This window comes from Heloderma suspectum, chromosome 7, assembly GCF_057233095.1.
Source record: "Heloderma suspectum isolate Gila_16-S chromosome 7, 16-S_ref, whole genome shotgun sequence".
NCBI classification, from domain to species: Eukaryota; Metazoa; Chordata; class Lepidosauria; order Squamata; family Helodermatidae; genus Heloderma; species Heloderma suspectum.
The window spans coordinates 10,308,239-10,333,679 of NC_139464.1; the positions used below are offsets into that span (position 1 = coordinate 10,308,239).

General features: G+C 46.2%; 1 long non-coding RNA gene across 1 annotated transcript; it reads right to left on the minus strand.

Annotated features, from left to right (window-relative positions):
* Nucleotides 1-22,771: 22,771 nt before the first annotated feature.
* On the minus strand, nucleotides 22,772-24,981 carry LOC146339326 (uncharacterized). The gene is made up of 3 exons (XR_014784552.1): nucleotides 24,661-24,981; nucleotides 24,014-24,399; nucleotides 22,772-23,910 (listed from the first exon to the last, which is right to left on the minus strand). It is a non-coding gene; the product is annotated as an uncharacterized LOC146339326 (long non-coding RNA).
* Nucleotides 24,982-25,441: the final 460 nt, after the last annotated feature.

A 25,441-nucleotide genomic window follows, 5' to 3' on the forward strand; every position in this document is an offset into this window, starting at 1 on the left:
AGGTCATCTTCAGGGAACCTTTCCAGGCCTGTGATTCTGTCTCTGAATGTGTGAAACAAAGGTTTTGTCAGCTTGCAAAAGCATCAGCACCTTCTTCCCCACCCATTGTGTATGCGGCTCCCCCCACAAATAGGAACATAAGAAGAGCCATGCTGGATCTGACCAAGGGTCTATCTAGTCCAGCATTCTGTTCACACAGTGGCCAACCAGCTGTTGACTGGGGACCCACAAACAAGGCATGAGCGCAACAGCACCCTCCCGCCCATGTTCCCCAGCAACTGGTGTACATAGGCTCACTGCCAGCCAATTAGCTAATATAATACTTCCTTCCTGACATGCCATCTGAGCTCTAGCATAAGCCTGGTTTGTAGTCTTGCAAAATGCATTCCTCTACCTTCAGAAATACATTACAGATTACTTTGAAATATCCCTTGTCTGTAATGACATGGTGCGCATCCCTCAGCATCGACAACATTACTGAAACTCTGCCTTCCAAATCTCAGGAAAGTTGACTGGGGGAACATGAATGTTGGGGTGGACCCTGTCTAAGTCCCGTTGATTTCAGTGGTGGACTAAATCCAACTAACAGTATTTGGACCATCTTAATTGCAAATATCCAGAAGAAAGAATTTCCTTTGCAGGCTGTAGAAAGATGTTGAAATCCGTGAATTTAAGACAGTTTTGTCATATGTTGAACACCTCATTCTTCAAACACAGATCATTGAGCACTGACAGACAGACATTGCAAAAGGTCTTTTTCATGTTTCACAAATGGTATTCGTAACTACTTTGCAAGAGCCATGTCCTGAGTGGAGTCCTAAGGGAGGAAGATGAGGTATGCAAATAAATTGACTATGACTATGGAGCCGGGCATTTCTACCACCGTCTGCTACCACTTCTCTCCCCACCTCATCCCCTGGCACGCTGCCTCCAGATGTCCTCACAGCACCTCTGGATGGGAGCCCCGGGTCAGTATCCAATGGTGTCATTCCGCAATCTCAAATAGTACTAGCAGAGTTCCGCAGAATCTTTCCATTGCGCAACCAGTTGCCCATTATGCTTGCAATGCGGGGTTGCACAATGGATTGCACAAGAGTTATGCGCAATGGGTTGTGCAATGGGTTGTACAAGAGTTATGTGCAATGGTTTGCGCAATGGATTCATAGAATCACAGAATCATAGAATGATAAAATAGTAGGGTTGGAAGGGGCCTACAAGGCCGTTGAGTCCAACCCCCTGCTCAATGCAGGAACCTAAGTCAAAGCATGCCTGACAGATGGCTGTCCAGCTTCCTCTTGAATGCCTCCAGTGTGGGAGAGCCCACCACCTCCCTAGGTCATTGATTCCATTGTTGTATTGCTCTAACAGTCAGGAGGTTTTTCCTGATGTTCAGCCGGAATCTGGCTTCCTGTAACTTGAGCCCATGATTCTGTGACCTGCACTCTGGGATGATCGAGAAGAGATCCTGGCCTTCTTCTCTGTGACAACCTTTCAAGGACTTGAAGAGTGCTATCCTATCTCCCCTCAGTCTTCTCTTCTCAAGGCTAAACATGCCCAGTTCTTTCAGTCTTTCTTCATAGGGCTTTGTTTCCAATCCCCTGATCATCTTCATTGCCCTCCTCTGAATCCTCTCCAGCTTGTCTGCATGCTTCTTAAAGTGTGGCATCCAGAACTGGACACAGGACTTCAGATGAGGCCTAACTAGTGCTGAGTAGAGGGGAACTAGTACTTCATGTGATTTGGAAGCTATGCTTCTATCAATGCAGCCCAAAATAGCATTTGCCTTTTTTGCAGCCACATCACATTGTTGGCTCATATTCAGCTTGTGATCTACAACAATTCCAAGATCCTTCTCGCTTGTGTTGTTGAGCCACGTATTCCCCATCTTGTAACTGTGCATTTGGTTTCATTTTCCTAGGTGCAGAACTTGGCATTTATCCCTATTAAATGTCATTCTGTTGTTTTCTGTCCAGTACTCTAGCCAATCAAGATCACTTTGAATTTTGTTTCTGTCTTCCAAAGTATTAGCTATCCCGCCCAATTTTGTGTCATCTGCAAATTTGATCAGCATTCCCTCCTCCAAGTCATTAATACAAATGCTGAAGAGCACTGAGCCCAGGACTGAGCCCTGCGGTACCCCACTCAACTGCCCAAGATTTCATAAAGGTGGTTTTAAAAGAGAATTAGACATATTCATGGAGCAGGGTTGGCCCATCTTTGGCTATTAATCATGATGGCTTAGTGTAGGGAGGGCCAGATTGGGCCCCCATGTGGTTCCTCCTTTTTACCCTTTTTGAAGATAGGGACAACATTAGCCCTCCTCCAATCCAGGGTATGCATTCGGCTACACTCGGCTTTTGCTTCCTTTAGAACCAAGAACTCAGCTATAACATAGTCACTTTCCCCCAGAGTTCCCGTAACTGCTACTTTATCCACTAAGTCATCTCTGTTGGTTAGGATCAAGTCAAGGATAGCTGAATCTCTAGTTCCTTTCTCTACTTTCTGTAGTAGGAAATTATCAGGATATTATAAATTATCTTGGGGTGGCCATGTTTTGCAGAATTTGTCTCCCAACAAATATCGGGGAAATTGAAGTCCCCCATTACTATTACATCATGCTTCCTTGAAACCTTTGCAATTTACTTTTCAAAAGTTTCATCCTCGTCTTCTCCTTGATTGGGTGGCCGGTAGTAGACTCCGGATGGGGCTACCAAGCTCATCCTCCTGTATTTCTGTGCAGAGACATGTATTTTTAACATATAGTGCAACTCCACCTCCCTTTCTGTTCCTCCTGTTCTTTTTGAACAAGTTATATCCTTCAATTGCGGTATTCCAGTCATGGGAGTCATCCCACCAAGTCTCAGTTACACCTATCAACTCATAATTTCCCTCCTGTAATTTAAGAGTTCAAGTTTGTTCTGTTTGTTTCCCATACTCTGGGAATTAGTGTATAGACATTGAAGACCATGTGCTTCATAGTCTGGCTTTCTTCCTACATATTTCTGAAGACTACAATTGGGCGCTAGTAGAGTTGTTCTCTCTGTTGCGTTGCATGAGCCTTCATCCATTGTTACCCCCAACTTTACATTTCCCTCCCCTGTAGGATTCAGTTTAAAGCCCCCCTGATGAAGTTCTTCATGCTGTGGCCAAACACATTCTGCCTAGCCTTTGTGAGGTGCAACCCATCCCTTGGCACCAGTCCATCTTCCAGGAAGTATAGCCTGTGGTCCCAGAATCCAAATCTCTCTCGTCGGCACCACCTTTGTAGCCAGTGATTCACCCGGAGTATTTTTCTTTCCCTTTCTGTGCCTCTTTAACTACTGGAAGGATGGATGAGAAAACTATCTGGGCCCCAAAGTTCTTGAGTTTCCTTCCCAAAGCTTCAAAGTCTGACGTGATTTCTTCGTAGCTCCGCTTGGCAGTATCATTTGTTCCCATATGGATGAGAAGAAAGGGATACCTGTCGGTGGGCTTTATGAATGCAGGCAACCCTTCAGTCACATCTCTAATTTGTCCTCCTGGGAGACAGCATACCTGGCGAGTCCATGGGTCTTGGTGACATACTTGGGTTTCGATCACATGCAGCAAGGAGTCTCCCACTACTACTACTCTTCTGCTCTTGTTGTTGTAGGCCTTGGTTTCATCGCCTCTGCTTGACTGACCTTCAGCCTCTTGCTCGCTCTCATGCAGGTTCCCCTGTAACTCTTCCTCTGCAGGCTATCCTCCAGTCTCATCCTCAAGTACCTGGAAACAGTTCCCTAGTTCCACTGCTTCCACTGGTGTAGAGTGGCTTCTAGTTGTTCTGCTCCTGTCACCCTTTTCCAAGGGGTACCCTCTACTTCATTTTTCCTCACCTCAGCATTTTCCCCTTCTGCCTCAGCTTGCTGTTGCTCTTCAAGCTTCTATTCTTCACTTTGCTGCTGTAGTTCCACCATTCTGTCCAAGACCCTTACATGTTCTCTTATTCCCTGGAGGGTCGCCACTCGCCACTCCAGTCCTCTTACTTTTTCTTCCAACAGCGTGATCAACTTGCACTTGTTGCACGTGTAGGCCATGTTGATCTCAGGCAAGAAAACAAACATGGCACAGACATTACAGGTCACCACCACTGGAGAGTCTTTTCCTTCCATAGTCTCTATTCCCTTTATATTTCTAGCTTTCTAATGGTACTGGAACAGCCTGTGCTTTGTCCTCTATTCACTGGAGGTTAAAAACACCAGCCCACTGGTATGGAAGTGTGTGTTACAAGAAAAAGAAATTAAAAAAAAGAAAAAAAAACTTTAGGGGCCTCCCCCTTGACCTCCCCTGCCAAACTCCCCTGGCCAACTCCTGTTTGCTCTCCCTGTTCGCTCACTCTGATTGCTTGCACAAGAGTTGCACAAGAGTTATGCCCAATGGGTTGTGCAATGGGTTGCACAAGGGTTATGCGCAATGCTTTGCACAATGGGTTGCACAAGAGTTATGTGGAATTGGTTGCACAACAGGTTGTACAAGCATAATGCACAACCACACTTGTCTTGTGCAAACATAACTTTAGTTTGATTCTTCTCTTGCACATAGTTCAGAATCCAGTTTCTGCTGGCACAACATCATTTCTGCTAACACAATGACACAGTTGGATACTGCCCTGGTGGATGCTCAGGCCTGATCCACACTGCGCAGCCGCCATCTTATACTTCCCCAAATGCAATGCCAGACATTGACAATCACAAGGTATGTTGTTGTGGACAGCAGTGACATGGCAATGCTGGCTGTGGACCCAGTGAGGCAGGGTCTCGGGTTGGTGCTGGAGGTGCACTTGACAACACTATGCTGAGCCCTCCCCGCAAACCCGGCACCTGTGCTGCTTCCCATTATGGAACACGATTCTTAAAAAATAAAATACAGAAGTAACAAACATGGCAATGTATAACAAAGAACATTTTAAAATGGCTATGTATTGCCATTTCATTTATTACATTTTGGTTCTGCTCAGTATCCAAAGCTCTCTGGGCAGCTTACAAAAATTAGAGAGCAATCCTACGGTCTCCGGGCAAGTCTCCAAGGGACCACACGATGGCTCAGAAAATCCCCCCAAGCTCGGAGACAGCATGTCCTGCTCTAGATCGAGTCTTGGCTGTTTGCAAGCAAGTACAGAGAGCGAGGCAAGAGAGTAGTCAAGTTGGCAAGCAAATGGTCAAGCGCACCCATTTCAGTCCAAGGAGGTTTAAGCTAAGGCAGGAGTGGTCGAAATCCAGGCAGTGGTCAAAACACAGGCGGGCAGTCAGGCAACAAGGATCAGGCAGCAGCGGCAGCAGTAGTCAAGGTAACAAACAAGAGGTCAAACACAGGAAATCAGCCAGATACATCCCGCAGTCCAGAAGCAGGGTCGTTGAGCAGTCCCAAAGGTCAGGAAACAGCATCAGTCGCAGGGCACAATTCAGGAGGCAAGGTGCGCAGCAGAGGCTGGATGGACCAAGTTGTTCAACACTGGCTGGGTTTCCAGTGAAGGCTTTAAGCCCAAGGCCAGCCAGACCCCACCCGGAGCTCAGCTGCAGCAATCAGAGCTCTGTTTCCAGAGCCTACTCCCGAGGAGTGCCTTTCTCCCAAGGAGACCTCTTCTGGAGGCAAGCCCTCCTTTGCACAGGGGCCCTGCTAGCCTGTCGCTTGAGGTGACGACCCTCCCAGGCATCAGGGGGTGGCTCAGCCTCTGCCCCCGAGGCAGGGCCCCTTTCTCCTGACAGGGATAGCCCTGCAGCCACTTCCCCCGTGGGCTCAGGCTCCTGTGGGCCTGGGGGCAGTCCCTGGTCTGGGCTACCTTGGGCTTCTGGGGCCTCTAGCTCCTCCTTTGAGGAGGTCTCCTCCAGTCGTGGCATGGCACAGCACTCCGACTTCGGGAGTCAGAGATCCAGCCCCACTTCCCCCCACAGTCAGTGCAGAAAGAACCATGCTGGCTGCCCCATAAGTTCAGAAAAGCAACCTCAGAGGAGGAGGAAAGGGGGCATTCCGGTGGACAGGAAGGAGACAGTCCAGGACAGGATATGAGTTATCCTGAATCTCCTTCCTTCCCCCTCTGAAGCACCCTCGCTAGATGGGTCAGAAAGCCCGTCTAGTGAAAAAACAAAGATCAGAGGACAGGGCGGTGAAGATCGTCTCCACCACTCCCCCTGCCCTGCCAGCTTCAGCCCGGCAGTGCATAGGAAACTCGGAAGCCTGCGTGTTCGGGGGCTTCCAAGCGGCGAGGGCGCGATCGATCGGTCTGAGCCCTTAAAACCTTAAAAATACAATATTGTATATAATATAAAAACCAATTACATACAAACATGTAAACAGAAAACACACACACACACAGATATAAACAATTTTAACAATCCACAATAAGAAATCCCGGGACCCGATTAAAAACTTTATCCTATGCTGCCAAATGCCCGAGAGTATGTCGCTATGTTTCGTATTTGAATCACGTACAAATAAAGCCCACTTTTCCGAGGAGCTTTTTGTTGCCTATTCTCTTTTCTTATAATATCCTTTGATAACTTCATCATCTAATCTCTTTTCCAGAGCTTTCCTAGGCAGTCATCAGGAGCAGCAGAAGCCTTATTATTCTAATTAGTTGTGACACAGATCCTAGCGGCACATAAAAGATTTATAATGAACTCCATAGCACGACTTTCTCTTTTCTCCTTTCAGCAACATGGATCAGAATCCCATTGGCAATACAGATTCCATAATATATCTAATGTATGTGTTGTTATATTTTTGGCATTAGATCTCACCTTCTAATCCGGTGGGTTCACGGGGCAACTGACATCAAATAGCAATTGTAACTCTGTAAAATCAGCAAAATAAATATCAGCCTCCCACCCACCTTGCCCCAAGCTGGTGCCCCCTAAATGTGTTGAATTACAACTGTCATCATCAACAGCCGTACTGGTTGGGAATTATGGGAATTGTAGTCCAGTGCATCAGGAGGGCACCAGGTTGGGAAAAGCTGGATTAAAACAGAACAGCCAATAAAAACCAACAAAATCAATAAAGGGAAAGGCATAAAGCACCAAATAAAAGCAGACACAGTGTAGTATCTCATTATTCTTTAAAAGCCCAGGTGAATAAAATTAGGTTCTAAGACCAGGTGGGCCTCTCTGGGGAGGACTTGCACAACCAGGGCACCACCACAGAAAAGGCCCTGTCTCTGCTTGCCATCCACTTAGAGAGCTATCCTATGGCCTCTAGACAGAGTCTGGGGGGCATAGGATACTTTGGATTCCTGGATACGAGGCCGGAGACAGTGCTCTGATTTCAAAGCCAGGAGTCTGAGCTCCTGGCCCACTTGCAGCCGGTGCAGAGAGAACAGTGCTGGCGGCCTCTCTGAGCTCACAATTGCAAGCTCAGAGAGGGACAGTTCTGTGGGAAGGGGTGGGCGGGGGGAGACCTGAGTGGCCAGCTTACAAAGAATCCTCTGGCTGCCACACTTCCTTCCTTCCTGCTCTATAGAACCCCAGCTAGATGGGCAAAATCGCCAGTCTAGCGAAAAGGATGATTGCCTCCGTGTTCCTTTTGCCCTGCATAGGACACCCGTCCACCTCCGAGTTTAGAGGCAGACAGGCATCCAGATAGGATTGCACCCTGAAACTCAGAGGGTGGATGCACCAGACAACAGCTTGAAATATTATCTTAATGAATGGGCAGGTTCACATGATTTTTAAATTATTAGTCTCATTCTCATTATTTTTAGGGATGGACGAAAGTCCCTTACCTGTTCTCAAAGTTTGCTTCACGGTGGGGGGGAGGCGCTTTGGTTCTCCCCTCGAAGTTCAGGCGAGGGGGGGGAGGCGCCCCGCCTCGCCTGGCCGAAATTCAGGCCAGGGGGGAGGCGCCCCATCCCTCGCTGGCGAAATTCAGGCCAGGTAGAAGCGCCCCGTCTACCCGGCCGCGTAAAAAAAAGTAAAACACACACACACACACACACACACACCCGTGATAGGCTACATAACGATTTACGTAGCCTATCACGGCTAGATTTCCAAAGTCAGCCGTGATAGGCTATGTAAATCGTCATGTAGCCTATCATGGGTGACTTTGAAAAAAAAAAAAAAAGTGCGTACGCAAATGGCGACTCCCATGGGGACCGCCATTTGCGTTCCTCATTTTGACACATCTAGTCTATGTAAAGATTTACGTAGACTACGGCGAAAATAAGGGGAACGCAAATAGCGTTCCCTTATTTTCGCCATAGTCTACCTAAAAGTGTACGTAGACTAGACGTGCCAAAATAAGGAACGCAAATGGCGGCGCCCATGGGCCGCCGCCATTTGCGTACGCGCTTTTTTTTTCTTCCCCAAAGTCACCCGTGATAGGCTACGTGACGATTTACGTAGCCTATCACAGCTGACTTTGGAAATCTAGCCGTGATAGGCTATGTAAATCGTTACGTAGCCTATCACGGGTGTGTTTTTTTTTTTACTTTACTTTTTTTTTTTGCAATGGTGGCGGCGGCAGCCGGTCGGGAGACCGGCCGCCGCCCCCACCCCCACCGAAACGCCGCCAAAACGCTGCCGGGACCTGCCGCCGAGAGGGACATTCGGCCACGGTAAGTCCCATCCCGGGGGAGGGGCGGGGGGCCGGCGGAGAATTTCCCCACCAATCTCGGGGGGCCGAATGCGTTGGCATTCGGCCTCCCAAAGATTCGGGGAGAAATTCTCCGCCATCCCTAAATTTATTTTACACTTATAAAGCACCTAAAATAAGACAGTCCCTGCCTGCAGGCCCACAATGTCACAGAGACGATACTAAAGGAAAAAGGAAAGGGGAGGGAAGGGAAGGGAAGGGAAGGGAAGGGAAGGGAAGGGAAGGGAAGAGGAATGGAAGCATTGGAACAGCAGCTCCAATGGATGGGCCAGGTTGGTTTCAGTTCTAAAAGGTGTTCTTTCTGGAAGGGAAGGAGAAGCAAGCTGCCTGCAGCTGCTCCTTCTCAATGTATGTTGTAGTTGGTCTCCTCCTTGCCATGAGGTTGGTGCTCCTCTCCCTTCTCGAGGCTGGTCTCCCCCTTGCCATGATGATCTTCCTGGGAGACAGGGGGCACCCCCCCCCCAGGCGTTGGTCCCCTGGCCAATAGATGAGGTCAGAATGTGCTGCCCTTTAGCTCTTCGATCTCAGATCACATGGGTTTAATTAGCTAATTACCTTATCCGATACTGCTGTGACCTAGGACAAAATGTGGATAAAAACTGTTGGTTATGCCTTACATTTCCAATACCTTCTATGTACCCTTTGGTTCAATTCTTTATCCTTCCATTCTTTTGACGTTTCCACAGTCTACTTGTCCTGCTGAAGAGGCAAGCTGCTCTTCAGTTCCAGCATTAACACTGACCCTGAACAATGGCTGGTTTCTTCAGCATATAGTACCATTTCTTCTTTGGGGGCAATTCATAAGTGGCTACCCTGTTGCCTGGGGAGGTCATTTCACAGCTTGGATGCCACAATAGAAAAGGGCCCTTTTCTCACCCCCAGCAGCCAAGCCTCCATCCGTGATGGGACAGAAAGAAAGGCCACAGAAGACGAGCCACATTACTGAGCAGGTTCATACTGGAGGTGGCCGTCCTTAGGATACTGTGATCCCAGGCCATCTTGAGGTCTAAAGGCCAAAGCCTTGATCTGAGCCTAGAAACCTGTTGGCGGCCACTGAAGCTGATACGAAACTGGCATAATATCGCCTGGTCTGCTCACTGCAGACAGCAATCTGGCTGCCACATTCTGGACTAATGGAAGTTCCTGGACTGTCTTCACATAGAGAACATTCCAGGAAATCCACTTGGAGGTGACTTGGAGCATGAAGAAATGTGGCCAGGCTCTTTTCCAACTTCAACTATGGCAGCCAGCCACATACCCTCACTGTGAGCAGAATGCACTATGTCTTCTGAAGGAAATAATATAACTGAGACTACAGAAAACCCAAGATCATGGGTTTGGATGGGGGACAACGCAGCACATAGTTAAACAATGGAATTCGCTACCACAAGATGTAGTGATGGCCACCGACTTGGATGGCTTTAATACGGTATTGGACAAATTCATGGAGGAGAAAGCTATCAATGGCTACTAGTTCTTATGCCTCTATGCTACCTCCAGTGTCAGAGCAGTATGCCTATGTACAGGGGAACATGGATGAGAGGGTGCTGTGGCACTCATGTCCTGCTTGTGGGCTTCCTGTGGGCAGCTGGTTGGCCATTGTGTGAACAGATTGCTGGACTAGATGGACCCTTGTCCCTTGGTCTGATCCAGCAGGGCTCATCTTGCATTCTTTGATTAGGAACTAAACCTAGTTATTAAAGAATCAGAATTTTTCTATATATAGTTGCCACGCAGCCATTGGCTGCCCCTTAAGTTTTCCCCCTTTTTTGAATGTCTGCAGACCTGAAGGGGTTTTTTTCCCTAACGGTTTTTGTTTGAAACTTTAGCCAACTTTTTGTTTTCTGCAACCTGAGCATACTGATCCCTTTCCCTTTGCATGGATTATGCCATTTTGGCTGCATAAAGATTGGCATTCACCCCCAAACTTCACGAATGAGGGAATGATGTAAAAAATAAATGATGGTGATCAAACCCACTCTTATTTAGAACGCGCTGGGGGTTGCGGAGGAGAAGCTAGACTTGTGTATACAATGCTTCTAAGGTCTGTGCATTAAGATGATCAAAACTGCATCTCAATCATTTGCTAACGGGAATTTTTTTTTTTTTGCAAGCAAGGCATAAGGCCATTAGAAGAATTCTAAATAACACCGCTACCACCACCGCCCACGGCAAAGCACAATTGTTAAACACACTGATGACTCAGCGGCTAACACAGATCATTTTGTTATTAGCTTACGCAGGATAACACTTCCCAGAAGTGAAGGCAGTTTATACTTATCAGACCTATTGATCGTGTTCTCTTTCCCACAAATAATCAATATTTCTTGCAAGAAGAAAATCAAATACTGAAAGACGTAACTATCTATCTAGCTATCAATCAATCATGGATTTAAAAGGTTAGCCAAATGAATGTTTTAGTTACATTCTTTAGGATGCAATCCTATGCATGTTATTTGATGGGCTTGACCAGTCCAAGTGTCATTTTCAGTTGTTTTCTGGGCCAAATTCAAGGTGTTGGTTTTGACCTTTAAAACCCTATATGGTTCCGGCCCAGCCTATCTTAAGGAGCGCCTTCAGCAACACCAGACAGGCCGCTTAACAAGATCAGCCTCGGGTGGCCTTCTCTCTGTCCCATCAGCCAGGACAGCTAGACTGCTGGGGACGAGGGAGAGGGCCTTCTCTGTGGTGGCCCCCACTCTGTGAAACTCCCTCCCTAGGGAACTCCGCCATGCCCCCTCTTTAATGAGCTTCCACCTCGCATTAAAAATGTGGTTGTTCAGGCAGGCATTCGGGGTGGGTTAGGGTATTTTAGAAAATGTTTTTACTGTAGAATTTTATTGTTTTAAACTGTTTTATTATATACTTTGTACATCGCCCAGAGTGGCCAGGTGACCAGCCAGATGGGCGATTAATAAATTTAATAAACAAACAAATAAATGTATGTCTAGCTAGAAAAAAGTCCTACCATTCCCAGCATGCCCCAGCCAGCATGGGACTGGCTGGGGCATGCTGGGAATTGAAGGACTTTTTTTCTGCCTAAATGTGCATAGGATTGCAACTTACATGAGAAAAACTATCTTCATCTCTCTGAAGCTATTGGGGCAATGTTCTCCACAATAGGCTAAGCAAAATGGCCTCTTTCCATAAGTCTGAGACTAAGTGAATGTATTTTATTTATTTCAGACATTGACTAACAAATTGGCATGGGCCAGACTTAATGGGTTGGATCCAGATTTAGGCCCATTCAACTAGGCTGGTGGAAGTGGACCTAGGGTGGCCATTTACTCATCGCCAAGAAAGCGGACAAAAGAGGACACCAGTTTGTGGGATATTTGCAAATGCAGATTTCTACGTATAGGTGCAATTTTCCATCTATATGTACAAATTTAGAAATAATAACTATAATTTAAATAGAAGCACAGTACATCCCTTTGTAAACCACCCAGAGAGCTTCAGCTATTGGACAGGACAGAAATGTAATGCATGAGTGAATGAAATGCAGTGGAGGCTGTTGGCCCCAATTTTGGTGGGGCTCTGGCTTCCAGTCTATGGTTCAGCCAGAACTCTAAAGGAGCTATCCGAGGTGCTGAACCTATTTGGGGGGTCAGGTTCAGCACTTGGACAGCTTCTTTAAAGTTCCAGTTGGTTCTGACTGAAACCCAGAATGAATTCATAGTCCCACCAAAATCAGAGCCACCAGCCTCCACTGATGAAATGAACGAATGAATGAACCTTGCCATGGTGAGGAGGATTATAACCAGGTGACCTGCATCCCGCTTCCTCTGCTGTCCAGGTTCTAAGTGTTGATGGGCAACTTCCAGACTCCTGCTCTCCCTTCTGATGGCTCTTTGACTTTAAACGACACTTGGACTGGTCAAGCCCATCAACTAACAACTTCAAACAGAAGTCTTTCTTCTGCTTGCTCTCCAAAATAGAGGACTGTCCTCTGTAAAGTAGGACACCTGGCCACCCTACTATCCCACCCCTGTTCCCCATGGCAGCTCCTCCAGCCCCCTGAAAAAGTGGCACAGAGGGACAGGGGACCCTGCCAAATGGGTGAACCGTGGGTTGGAGTGGGACCCCCCAAAACTGGGCAGAGGCACAATGTGAGAATGGAGCCCTTCCATTAATGGAAGGTAGATCCAACCCAATGGAAACCATGGTTTCCCCCTTTCTGGAATGCACTGCAGTGATCATGAACCTCATGTTCATGTCCTTCCCACTCCTCCTTTGCATGTGAAGGTGAAGGCATTGAAAGCGTTCACTTTTGGTCTTGAATGTTCTGCACTTTCTCATTGTATCTGAACTCAGGAAACAATGGTTTAGTCAAACCAGGGTTAGTTCAGACAAACCAGCATCAAACCATAGTTTCAGGTCCTGGAATGTAAGAAGCTGCTCTATACAAAGTCAGACTATTGGTCTGTCTAGCTAGCCCAGTGTTGATAGGGTGGCCATGTGTCCTACTTCTATAGAGGACAGTCCTCTGTTTCAAGAGCTGTCCGAGTACAGTCCTCTGTTTTCTTTTAAATCATTGAGGATGTTTTTAATGGTTAAATGTATGATTTCTGTAGTTTGCTGCCTTGAGCTCTCAGATGGAAAGAATGGGTAAAAATGTCTTTTAAATAAATAAATATTTCAAAGTGTCCTCTCTTTGAAGGGCCATCTAATCCAAGTCTGCCTGAAAGCTAGAATCATAAGAAGGGTCAATGCAAGCCATGAAATTACCCATCATCCACTAGCAACTGGGTAGCAGACGGAGCAGCAGCCACATGGGTCACCTTGTCACACTCTTCTCCACCCTGGCAAGATGTATTGTATTTCCCTGTATATTGCAGTGATTCTTTTTAAGTGGCATCTATGCCTATAAATTAGCATATACAAATATATGCAAATCTATGCTCCCTGTTGCCTTCTTTTTTGGTGATACATTTCCTCTTTTCTGGAAATGTGTAAGGGGTCCCCACAAACCAGGGGTAGGCAAGCTTTTTGGACCCCTGGGCACATTTGGCAATCTGAGAAACTGTCCTGGGCACCACCACAGAATGGGTGCGGTGCAGATGAAAGCGTCGGCCTGCAGCGACCTGCCATCTCCATTTCCCAACAGTGTCTCTGAGTTGCCAGTTAGAAACTTTGTTATTTTTTTCTAAATAAAGAAGTGGGAGAGGTAGGGCACATCATTAGGCACCAAGAAAGGTGCCCGCGGGTGCCACATTTCCTACCCCTGTCATAAATGTTTGCTGTGATGGGCAGGGCCTCTCCTGCTTGGAGGTCTTTTTCTACCAGATCCATTTCACTGGAGATGACAGGGATTGAACCTGGGACCTCCCATATGCTGCTGTGGCTCCTCCCCACACTTGTTATCTAGCCGTGGTTAGAACAAACCACAGTTTCCTAGGTTCAGACATCAGCAGGAAACAGAAACTCAAATATTTTGGCCACCTAATGCGAAGAGAAAACTCACTGGAAAAGACCCTGATGCTGGGAAAGATTGAAGGCAAAAGGAGAAGGGGACGGCAGAGGATGAGATGGTTAGATAGCATCACCGATGCAATGAATATGAACTTCAGCACACTCTCGGAGAGAAAGGACAGGAAGGCCTGGCATGCTATGGTCCATGGGGTCACGAAGAGTCGGACACGACTTAACGACTGAACAACAACAAAACAGATACATGGAGGAGAAAGCTATCAATGGTTACTTGTCCTGAGGGCTATGTGCTACCTCAGTCAGAGGCAGTAAGCCTATGTACCCCAGTTGCTGGGGAACATGGGCAGGAGAGTGCTGTGGCACTCATGTCCTGCTTGTGGGTTTCCCGCAGGCAGCTGGTTGGCCACTGTGTGACCAGAATACTGGACTAGATGGACCCTTGGTCTGATCCAGCAGGGCTCTTCTTATGATCTCATGTTCTTATGTTATGTCCTCTCCTTGTGTGTATAAGCCCCAAGCTTGCATTCCTAGAATGGGAAATCATAGCTTCCTGTTACCTCTGAACTGGACCATGTGGCCTGGATGCTGGTGGTGAACGTTGTGGGCCTGGATGGTGCTGAACTGGGCCATTGGGTGCCTGGGTGCGTGGTGGTGGTAGCGGTAAAGCGTGCCTTCAAAAACTAAGCCTCCACTTGATACCCATCAAGGTAGGAAGGCTCCATGCCTCACTGATGCCTACTTCTGTGCCCTTACATAGGCAGTAACATCGACCGAAGTGCAGGAGAAAGGATTCACCTGGATTCATTTCTGTTACAGCTGAGAAGCCTGTACGATTTCAAGAAGCATTGACACCTCTCCCAGAAGCTAGGTCCCTTCCTTGAATCCCAGTTAACTGGCCAAAGTGTGTGTGCATGTGTGTGTTGCGGGGAGAGATCCTGAGAAGAAATGTTAATTGCAGCTTCAAGAGGGTTGACTGCCCACTGTTCTGAGAGCCAGTTGAGGGAGAAAAAATATGTGTGCCGCTTTGAGTATCAATGTGCACTTCCAATTTTAATCCAGAAACACACATACCTGTGCACCAGATAGCAAAGGTTGGGAAATTTGTGATATGCAGATCTGGGAAACATTGTATGGGTAAGTCTGGCTTTTCTTTAAAAATGAGGATTTTTTAATCATCGTCTTTTATATGTTCAACATCCATTGTCATTTTGGAGTCTCCCAGGTTTTTGCCTTGTTATTTCTACGGCTGATCATTTGATTTTATGCATCGTGTCTTTGGAGAAGCCTTTATTCAAATCTGTAGCCTTTACTATGATAGAATGTAATTAAAAAAAGAGCTATTATTCATCCTTCTGAGAAATAATATAGATAATCCTCTTTATTCTTTGTCAGTTCAATTATAAGGAAAGGTCCCTTGCCACAAACAACCACTGGGCCATAAAACCATAGAGATATTGGGAGCTGCTTTCAGTCTCCAGGCTGAATTCAATTCAATTCAAAAGCTCCCAGGGACTGTATTCCAGTGGTGGGTGAGGCTAAGGCAAAGGGGGCAGGGTCAAAATACCAGCCTACTGTAGCTTAAAGCTCTTTGTGCCAGTAGTTAAGCCTTAGGAGAGGCATTTCAACCTTTTGAAATGGGGGGGGGGATCTACATAAATGCTGGGAAACCACCAATGGTTGAAGGTTGGGGGGAAGGGGGTGGGGCCATCTGGGGAACCATGGAGGGCTGGATTAGGACCCAAGAGGGCTGGATTTCTCCCCCGGGCCTAAGGTTCCCCACCCCTGGCAATGGCTTCTCGGCTACCCTCCCCTGCGGCAACTGACTGTTGCTTGCTACCAGAAAACTTCCTTTGCCATTGTCAATGATGCTTTGATGTGAAGGAATGTTCGCAAACATCTTAACTGCTCAGGTTGCAAGACTCCAACCTTCTCTGCTCATGGAATGCCAGCCTATCAGGAAGAAGATGGACTGGTGCCTTCACTACAGCTCTGTTTCAGTTTCCAGAACATCCCCTGGTTAATGCTAAGATGGTGACACCAGAGGTTGGGTTTTTTTATATAGGCCCAAGGGCTGGCTTGCCATTTGTGCTCATCTTTCATTTCTCAACTAGACCAATTGTGTATCCCGACTGCATTATCGTCTCCATAAAAATTTCATGCTCTGCCATAAAATTGTGTAAGGCTTCGTAGTACAGCATCCGCCAAGCAAATTTGTGTGGCTTTTCATCAGCATTTGGCAGTAATGATTGCTCAGCATTTACCCTTTTCTTTCCCATGTGAGCAATGGTATAGTGAAAATACTGTGAAAATACTGAGGAACACCTTACACATTTGCCCTTGAGATGTTTTAAGTATATCCTTTAAAAGGTGTGAATGCAATTGGTATGTATTTGTACTAATTTGGGATGTATGAATCAGCAAAACTTATGCTCATTGAGATCCTCCAAATTCTACCTCAGAGCTCATTCCGACTTGTGTCTGTATCAGGTGGCAACCTCTGTTTTTTCTGTTTGCATGAAACTTCGTATTTTTGTGCACATTTTCCAAACGTCCACATCAATTGCGCACATTTTTGAAATGTGCACATTTCCCCTCCCATTGATTAAAGTGTGTTTGTGTGTATTTTTCAGAAGTACACATCTTTTCATGCATATTTTCCAAATGTAAGCATTTATCGAGCACATTGTTCTGTGAATTGCATGGCAGGCTCGCAGATGTTCGGACTTCGACTGCAGATTGTGTTTGGTTCCGGGAGGTGTGAAGTGGGTACACTGTGGCAAAAAATGAACTGAAACAAATTTCTCATACAGCCCTAGCAATAACACTTGTACCAAAGAGGTACACTTGAGGAAATGCAATTGGTTGCAAGGCCTCTTGTGTACATGCTTCTGGGCTGGATTGGATGATACTTTCTCCAATTGTTCCCTTATGCATGGGTGGGTATGAAAGTATGCCTTACCTCCTCATCCACCTGCCACTCCTGCCCCACTTCCAGTGCCACCAGCTGTTCGCACCGGGGCATAACTTTCCAATGGTGCATATGTGCATACAATCCAATGCAAGTCAATTCAGACGGTGTGGTCAGTTCCCAGACTGGATCCAGGAAACAAATAGTTTGAAACGTGTCACTGGAAGGATAAACACTCACCTCCTATAATGCAATGGACTGAAGACCATATGATGCTTTCAACATTTGAACACGTGGTGTATAGACGCCACCTGTGAATGGATGCTTATTTGGATATTTGCTCTGCTTTTGTTGAAATTTACGTATAGTTCTTAGAAATGTGGATACCTCCTTTGGAGTTATGACTGGTTCTGACTGAAACCCGGAAGGGATTCACCGCCCGACTGACATCGGAGCCACCAACCACCCCTGTGTGAATGGCTTGGGGCATTGGTGGTGGGGCAGGCCTGTTGAGTGGTCAGGGAATTAAGGCATGCTCTTACTGTGCATAGGTGAGTGATGGCAGAAAGTATCGTTTGATACTTGGAATGCATTTGATACACAGCCCTCTGTGACAAACCTAGGTTTACCTTTGCATTAGGCATGAAAATGCCCTTAGGGGAGCCACTGTCTCTCTGTCTCAACCCCCTCTATGTGAAATATGAGGGAAGAGGTACTGACCTACCTTACAGGGTTGTCGCAAGGCTTACCATGGGAATGCAGGAGTGCTTAAAACACTCTAAGGGCACAATTCCATGCACATTTAGAGAGAAACAAGTCCTACAACTCCCAGCATGTCCCAACAAGCATGGCTGGCTGGGGCATGCTGGGAGTTGTAGGACTTTTATTAGTCTAAACATGCATAGGATTGCACCATAAACTGCTATATAAATGTTCAGTATGATTATTTTGTGCTTGTTCGGTTCTTTCATCTCTATCAGCTTTCCCCAGCCTGCTGCCCTCCAAGTGTGTTGGACTACAACTCCCATAACCCCCACCCCACCCCCAGCCAGCTATGATTTACCACTATACCATTGGTAGCAGAAATAAGAGCAAAAGATCTGTGCATTTTCAAATTCCAGTTCAGAGATCTAGTTAGTTGGCATCTTTTAAAAGAAAAACAACAACCCACTAATATCAAGAAATACACAGGAAATTGTATATGTGTTCTAGATTTCTCTGCAAGTGAGGGGAAAAATATTATGTGACTCATCTCAGCATCCTTAACCGCCTGTTTCACAAATAACCAAAATAATTTGCTTGTGTGTATGCGTGTGTGTGTGTGTGTGTGTGTGTAAATTAGTTTGGGCTAAAAACATACCCAGTGCAGTTGAAGAGATGGGAACGGGGCTCATGGTAGCACATTCATTCTTGTCTGAACGAGGCACTTGAGAGTGGACCAAAATGTACCAAAGCGTTAATTGATTTTTTAAAGGAAAATGATGGCACTTTTACAAGCCACTTATCTTCCCGAGCATTGTTAGGGTAGCATTATTCCACTGTGGAAGGGCGCCATTGTGCTGAAACGTGCCGTTTTATCATTCAAAGTCCCTGATTGCTTATAAACCATACTGTTTATTGAGTATTAGCTCAGGCAGAGTTGTTTATTACAAGAGTGGTTTGCTTAATGCTTGTAAAGAGCCATAGAACTTAAATGTACTTTGCATTGTCACCTCCTTCCCATTAGCCTGCACTCAGTCACGCGTACTCCATCGTGATGTGAATTACTTGCAGGAGAAAGAGAGAGGCACAAAATAATTTAATGGGGATGTTCTGACATGGAAATATTTTTAACACAATCTGTTTCCTCAGTACAGGCTTGCAAGATGGCCCCCTTGCAGGGAAGAGCTGTAGCTCAAAGAGCTCAGTGGTAGAGTGCATGGTTTGCATGTAGAAGATCCCCAGTTCTGTCCTTGACACCTGCAGGTAAGGATGGAGAAACTCCTGTCTGAAACCCTTGAGAGACACAGTCAGTCATTGTCAACAATACTGGGCTAGATGGACCCATGGCCGGACTCAGTATACGCAGCCTCCTATCTTTGCAGTTAAAAATTATTCAGATAAGCAGTCAAGTCTATAGATGATGTATCTGAAAGTGAAGAGGTGGTCATGATCATTTTCTAATGGGTACTGGTAGCCTGTTGATTCGTGTAGGGCGAACAGAAGATGCTCCCTCAAAGGACCAGAAGATGTTTCTTTAATGAGCAATGATGGTTGGTGGTTACTAACGAGGAAACATGCTGAGGTGGAGGCTGGAGAGAGACGGAAGCTGGAGGAGACAGAGGGTTGATTATTGGCAATAAGGACATTATGGCAGGGGTGCCCAAAAGATGGTGATTGCTTTTGGGGAAACTGACACTTCTTTATAAACTTGTGCCCTCTGCCTGGGTGCCTGCTTGCTTCCACCTGCTCAACCTGTATTTATGTAAATAAACAGTTATCCCAACAGTGCCACAAGTCTCCAGTAAGCCTTCCTTAGAAGAACACAGACCCACTCCTCGCAATCACATTTTAGCTCCAGAGAAGTGGCATCCCATGTAGAGTAGGCAAACAATTTGGACATGTTGACAAAACCGCACATTCCAAATCTAGAGTACTGCTCCAGCGGTGTGTGTGTGGTGGTAGTGGTGGTTTAAGGAATACCTTGTGTACCCATTCCATTAGGTGAATAGGGAAAAAGACCCACATGAGCTTGGGGGGAGCTTCCTGTGTGCATTGGAGCACACGTGGAGCTCTATATTGGTGCTCAAGAAGAATAGAGTGCCTGCACATTCTTGCCACAACTCAGCTGCCCCACAAATCAGGCTAATGGGGTGCGTCACTTTCAATGCCAGGCTGAATCATTCCATTCCGTTGCTGAGAACAGCACATTTGTACCAGTGATTCACGCTTGCCTTGTCAGAGCATAATGTACTCTGATAACTGCAGTTGTTTTTAATAGCCCTACTTAATCCTGATGCTTCATTGGGTCACTGACCTGTTAATTAGAGCTGATGTACAGGAGAACGTTTATCAATTGCGGGAAGAGAAAACAGAATGGTTTCTTTGTTCCTGGGCAGCCTGTTGTCTTGCTCTGGCCTAGGGGAGGGGAATCTTGGATGAAACCGGGCTCCCTGGCTGGGCCATGCAAAGAAACTCTTCCTTTTCTTGTGATGGGAGAACCTGATGGGGGCATCATTCAGGAGAGGTAAATGCTTCCTTCTTCCCCCAATGCAACATTCACTTATGGGATCTGCTGCCACAACATATGTTAATGGGCCCAAGTTTAGATTGCTTTAAAGGCAGGAGGCTATAGACTCAGTATTGTTGACACTGGTGGGCAGTGGGTTTCCAGGTTTTCAGGCAGGATTCTTTCCTAGCCCTACCTGGAAAGATGCCAGGGATTGAAACTGGGGCTTTCTGCATGCCAAGATCTTAAGCCACTGGGATCTTTTCCCATGCAGGCTGCCTTGAATGAAAACTCTCGTTCATTTCCATGTGGCTCGCACATGAGAAGATCCCAACAGATTGTCTCGGCAATTTGTTGAATCATTCCCAGACAGCAAGCATATGGAATTAGCAGCTGCAGCTCCATTTATTTGTCATTAACAAGGATTTTCAGTAATTGCGTGACTGGACTGTCATAAGAGCTACAAATACCTGACATCACAACCCTATAAAGTAAACTGGATTTCCTCATGGGATCGCAAATTATCACACGGCCAAAATAGGGTCTCTTTTTCTAATTGTGTTTGCAGCTAAAAGAAGCAAGGAGCAGTAGTGAGAATTACACATACATTGGACAGTGATGACTTCCTTCGCCTTGGTGAATATAACCCATAAACTAGCAGTTTGCTCAAAATATAAATGATGTAAAAATCACCAATTTTTCATTCTGCTGGAAAAGACAAGAAGGTTGTTTCATAACAGGATTTGTTGTGGGTGTCTCAGCAGGGATCCACAGATGTTGAGAGCTTTTCCTCTTTAAATCTGGACTACTTCTTTTCTATTCTGAAGAACCAGGTGTGAAGAAAAGCCTGACATTAAAAGGCCTATCTCGTTAATGATCCCAGTGTACCACACCAGGGCCTTGCATTTTTATTCACTCAAACAACATCCAATTCAGGCTGGGTATGCCCTGCAAAGGACAATAGTTTTCAAACTTTCTTCCTTTGGGGAATACTTTCCACATTGGCTTTTCTGCAGAAAAGAGATCCCTCAATATAGCAAGGCATTCTGGGTCATGCTGTTAGGCACAAGGATATATCTTCCAGCATGTCACCAATTAAAAACAGGGATATGCTTGTGTAGCACAGAATTGTCCTCCATTTTTTATTTAGGCTGCTTTTTGGATATTATATGGTTAAAGCTTGTGTGTGTGTGTGCGTGTGCGCGCGTGCATACTAGACACTTTATTTTATTTTATTTATTACATTTCTAATCTGCCCGATAACTAATTTTCTCTGGGCAGATTACAAACAGTTAAAAACTAAAATGCCATATAACAGTTAAAAATATAAAATACAATACAATACAACAGCACAGGAATCAATAAAATAGCCACAGTAACCTAGAACTAGGTCTCTAAAATGCCTGGGAGAAAAGAAAGGTCTTTGCCTTTTGCTAAAAAGTTGACAACGTAGCTGCCAGGCGAACCTCTTTGGGGAGTTTATTGCATAAGTGGGGTGCCTAGGGATGGTGGAGAATTCCGCCATGGATCTCGGTGAGGCCAAATGCCAGTGCATTCGGCCCCCCGAAATCCGTGGTGGAACGAAGCCCCCCCACCCCCACCCTGCGAAATGGGCCCGGAACGGAGCCCCCAACCCACTATACACATGCGAAACGGAGCACTTACCTGCTGCCATCCGCGCCAATGAGCGAACGGCGGCCGCCTCTGCGGCTGCCATTTGCTTCCTCTTCATAGCCGTGATAGACTAGGTAAATACTTACGTAGCCTATCACGGCTAACGCAGGGACGCCTTTTGCATCCCTGTGGAGGCCGTGATTTATTATTTATTTATTTATTTCATTTCATTTCTATACCGCCCAATAGCCGAAGCTCTCTAATACATAATTACGTATAATTATGTAAATAATTAAGTATTTACGTAGCCTATCACGGTTAAATACAGGGACGCAAATGGCGGCGGCTACGGCAGCCGCCATTTGTGTCCCTGCTGCCCAGCGGCCAGATGTCCGGCTGCGAGTGGAGCCGGCTGGTGGCTCCGCAGAATCCCCACAGAGTGGAGCTGTCTGGCCGGGACTCCGGGGGGAGGATGGAGTGCCTCCCCCCTCCATCGAGGATTCTGGAGGGAGGGACGGAGCGCCTCCCCCCCCCCGCGAAGCAGATCCGCGAAATGGTGACTTTCGTACATCCCTAGGGGTGCCACCGTTGAGAAGGCCCTCTCTCTTGTAGCCACCTGTTGGGTGTTTCAGCCTAAAGGTAAAAAGTTTAGTTAGAGATTATAGGAAACAATATATCTGTATAGGAAGAAGAAGAAAAAGAGCTTGCAGGAGGTTCAACTAATGGTACAGAGAAAGGCTCAGGAAAAGGAACTTAGAGCAATGTCAAACAAGAAATTACCCTCCCTGATTGGTTGGAGTTATAGGAAGAAAAGAACTATTTTTAAGATTTAAAAAAAAAGCCCTAAGGCAGAAGCAGGGAGAGAGACAGAAGGAGAAGTAGAGACATAAAGGAAAGAAGTCTAGAAAAAGTCAGTGCTGCTGGAACTAGAGAACTGGTTGAGAGAGCGAGTTGGACTTTGACAGTATGATATTGCTTGGATAAAGACACAGTCTAATTAGGTTAGCTGGATGCATTTATCCATGATTATTTTATTACCCTACTGTTCATATGGTGCGTGTGAGTATCCATTCAGATTTGAGAGGTTTTTCCTATTAACATTTTTTCTTCAGTACATTCTTAAACTTTGTTGTTTGAAACATTGTGGTCTCTTTTTGGGGTGGGGTGGGGTTACTCACCGCATATTGAATAGCCAAAACTCACACTGGTTAAAGTAGATATCTGAGACTCAAAGAGTTTTAAGGCTGATTTGGTGGAGGCAGCCATAGCAAAAAACACTCCTCCTGGTGGGAGCAGGAAAGGCCACAGGAAGGAAAGGGCAAAATAGAATGGGATATGGGACACACTATTTTGCCTGTTCTCCCTTCCACTCACAGAACAGGGAGTTGCTGTTCCATGACCTCTTGCAATAGTCTCAGGCGCATACCACGTCTCACCGCATGAGTCGTAGTCCAGTCTCATCTTCCAGCCTTACCCATTGTTGAATGCTCTGTTCCACTTCCTGTGTGTTCGATTCATTGACTGCAACTGTTTTGGCCTCCACTGATTCATAAGCCAAGGGGGCCCATGTGACATTTCTTTTGCTCAAATGTTATACTAGAAAAACATAACCGACCTTTTCGGACATTGCCTCCACACACATGGTAAATGTGTGGAGTCGGGAGTACAACTGCATCTGTTAGCCCCACCCCTGATGTCACGCCCCCCCCCCATACACACACACCCCATGGCTGCATCTCCAGGCCTCGATGAGGCAGCTGGAAGGTCAGCACAGGGGCACCAATGGCTGCATGTCTAACACTTTTTCTTCAGGGTCCCTAAAGGACTCACAGCAAAATTATTGTACGGGGACAATTAACATATTTTTAATATCTTAATTCAAAACAATAACCATGCACATGTAATAGTTTTACATGCATAACAATTCACTTATCACCAAAACAATAAAACAGAGCACAGCCCTCCCAAAGTTCTGTCTTCAGCTTGAGTCCACAACAAAAATATAAAACAACTTCTCTCTGAAGCTTGAGTTTTCTGCTGGCCGTAGAAAGAAAACAGTCTCTGCTCAGTTCCCTCCAGCTCTGCAGCAATCTTCTCAAGGTAGATGCGTCAATAACACAGGAGCAAACTTTGCAAACAGCCCCTTTATACAATATAAAAGAACATAAATAAACAAGGAACTCATGGTGTTTGTAAAAGAAATCATGACTCTTAAAAAAAATGCCAAAGGAACCCTGCCTACTAACCTGTCTCGAGGGTTCAGGGTCTTGCAGGGAAGAGAAAGCAAGCTTCTTCTACACTACATTTTGGTAAGTGCCTAAAATGGTGGCCACTCCCTATCTCACTCCTTTACTGGGAATGTGCAGGAATATTCCCTCAGAATTCTTAAAGAAAAATATACCAGTGACACACATGTGCCATGTAATTCGGAGCCCTGATTGCACAGGGTGGTGATGAAACTTTTTCAGTCTGAGCGAGGACCAAATTCCATAACAGAGAAGCTCTCAGGGGCTGCGTTCCAGTGGCAGGCTGGACCAAAGGCAGAGGTGGATGTTTGTCTTAAACTTGGGGCCTGGTGCAGCCAGGGCCCACACTAACCAGATTCGAGGATACCAATATGACTCAAGTCCACCTGTGTGAAGGAATGACAGAGTTTATTGGTGGGAAATGGATGCAGAGAGAATAAAAGCAAAGAAAGCTTACGCATCCTTAACTCTCAGTTCAGTCACCCAGGTTCCCAGGGAGGTGACGGGCACTGTCCAGTGGAGCCGGTTATCTGAGAAGGTGGTACACCTTCTCTCTCTCAGATGAGAACAGGTAACAGGCCAATTGGCTCGGGATTTTATAGAGCAAGTCTCACTGAGTTAGAAAACTGTCAGGAAGCTCCCCCCACCTTGGTTTAAAGGTAAAGGTGTCCCCAGCCAGTTGTGTCCGACTCTAGGGGGTGGTGCTCATCTCCATTTCTAAGCCGAAGAGCCAGCGCTGTCCGAAGACGCTTCCGTGGTCATGTGGCCGGCATGACTGAACACCGAGGTGCATGGAACGCTGTTACCTTTCCCGCTGAGGCGCTACCTATTTATCTACTTGCAATTTCTTGCTTTCGAGCTGCTAGGTTGGCAGGAGCTGGGACTGAAGACGGGAGCTCACTCCATCACGCGGCACTCGGGTCTCGAACTGCTGTCCTGCAGTTCAGCGTCTTAACCACTAAGCCACCGCGGCCCCCCCCCCCTCTTGCTTTATTAAGGCCTTTCCCTCTTGGAACAGAGAAAGGAGCGTCCTTATCAGTTCAGAAAGCACAGACTGTGCAGAGCTGTGCAGAGCAACTACTGTGCATTGTCAGTTAGTAGCAAAAGTGTGGCCTTCACTGTATGTTAGTACACCTATGAGAACCAATTCTGAAATCATAAAAATTTCTAGCTGCTCTAGCAAATTGGCGTACTTATTTCTATTAATTGCTGCATTAAATACTGCATATGACTGAGTAAATTCACTTCTGACTGCCTGCCATTCTTCCGAAACCAAATTCAATACAATATGGTTAAAAAATCCCAGCCCCCCCCAATCATGTCTACTCAGAAATAAGAAGGACCAACCTCTGCTTATCTCTTCAGAAGAAACCAGAAATGAATCACTCAGCAGCACTTTCAAATAACATCCTCAATATCAAGCTTATG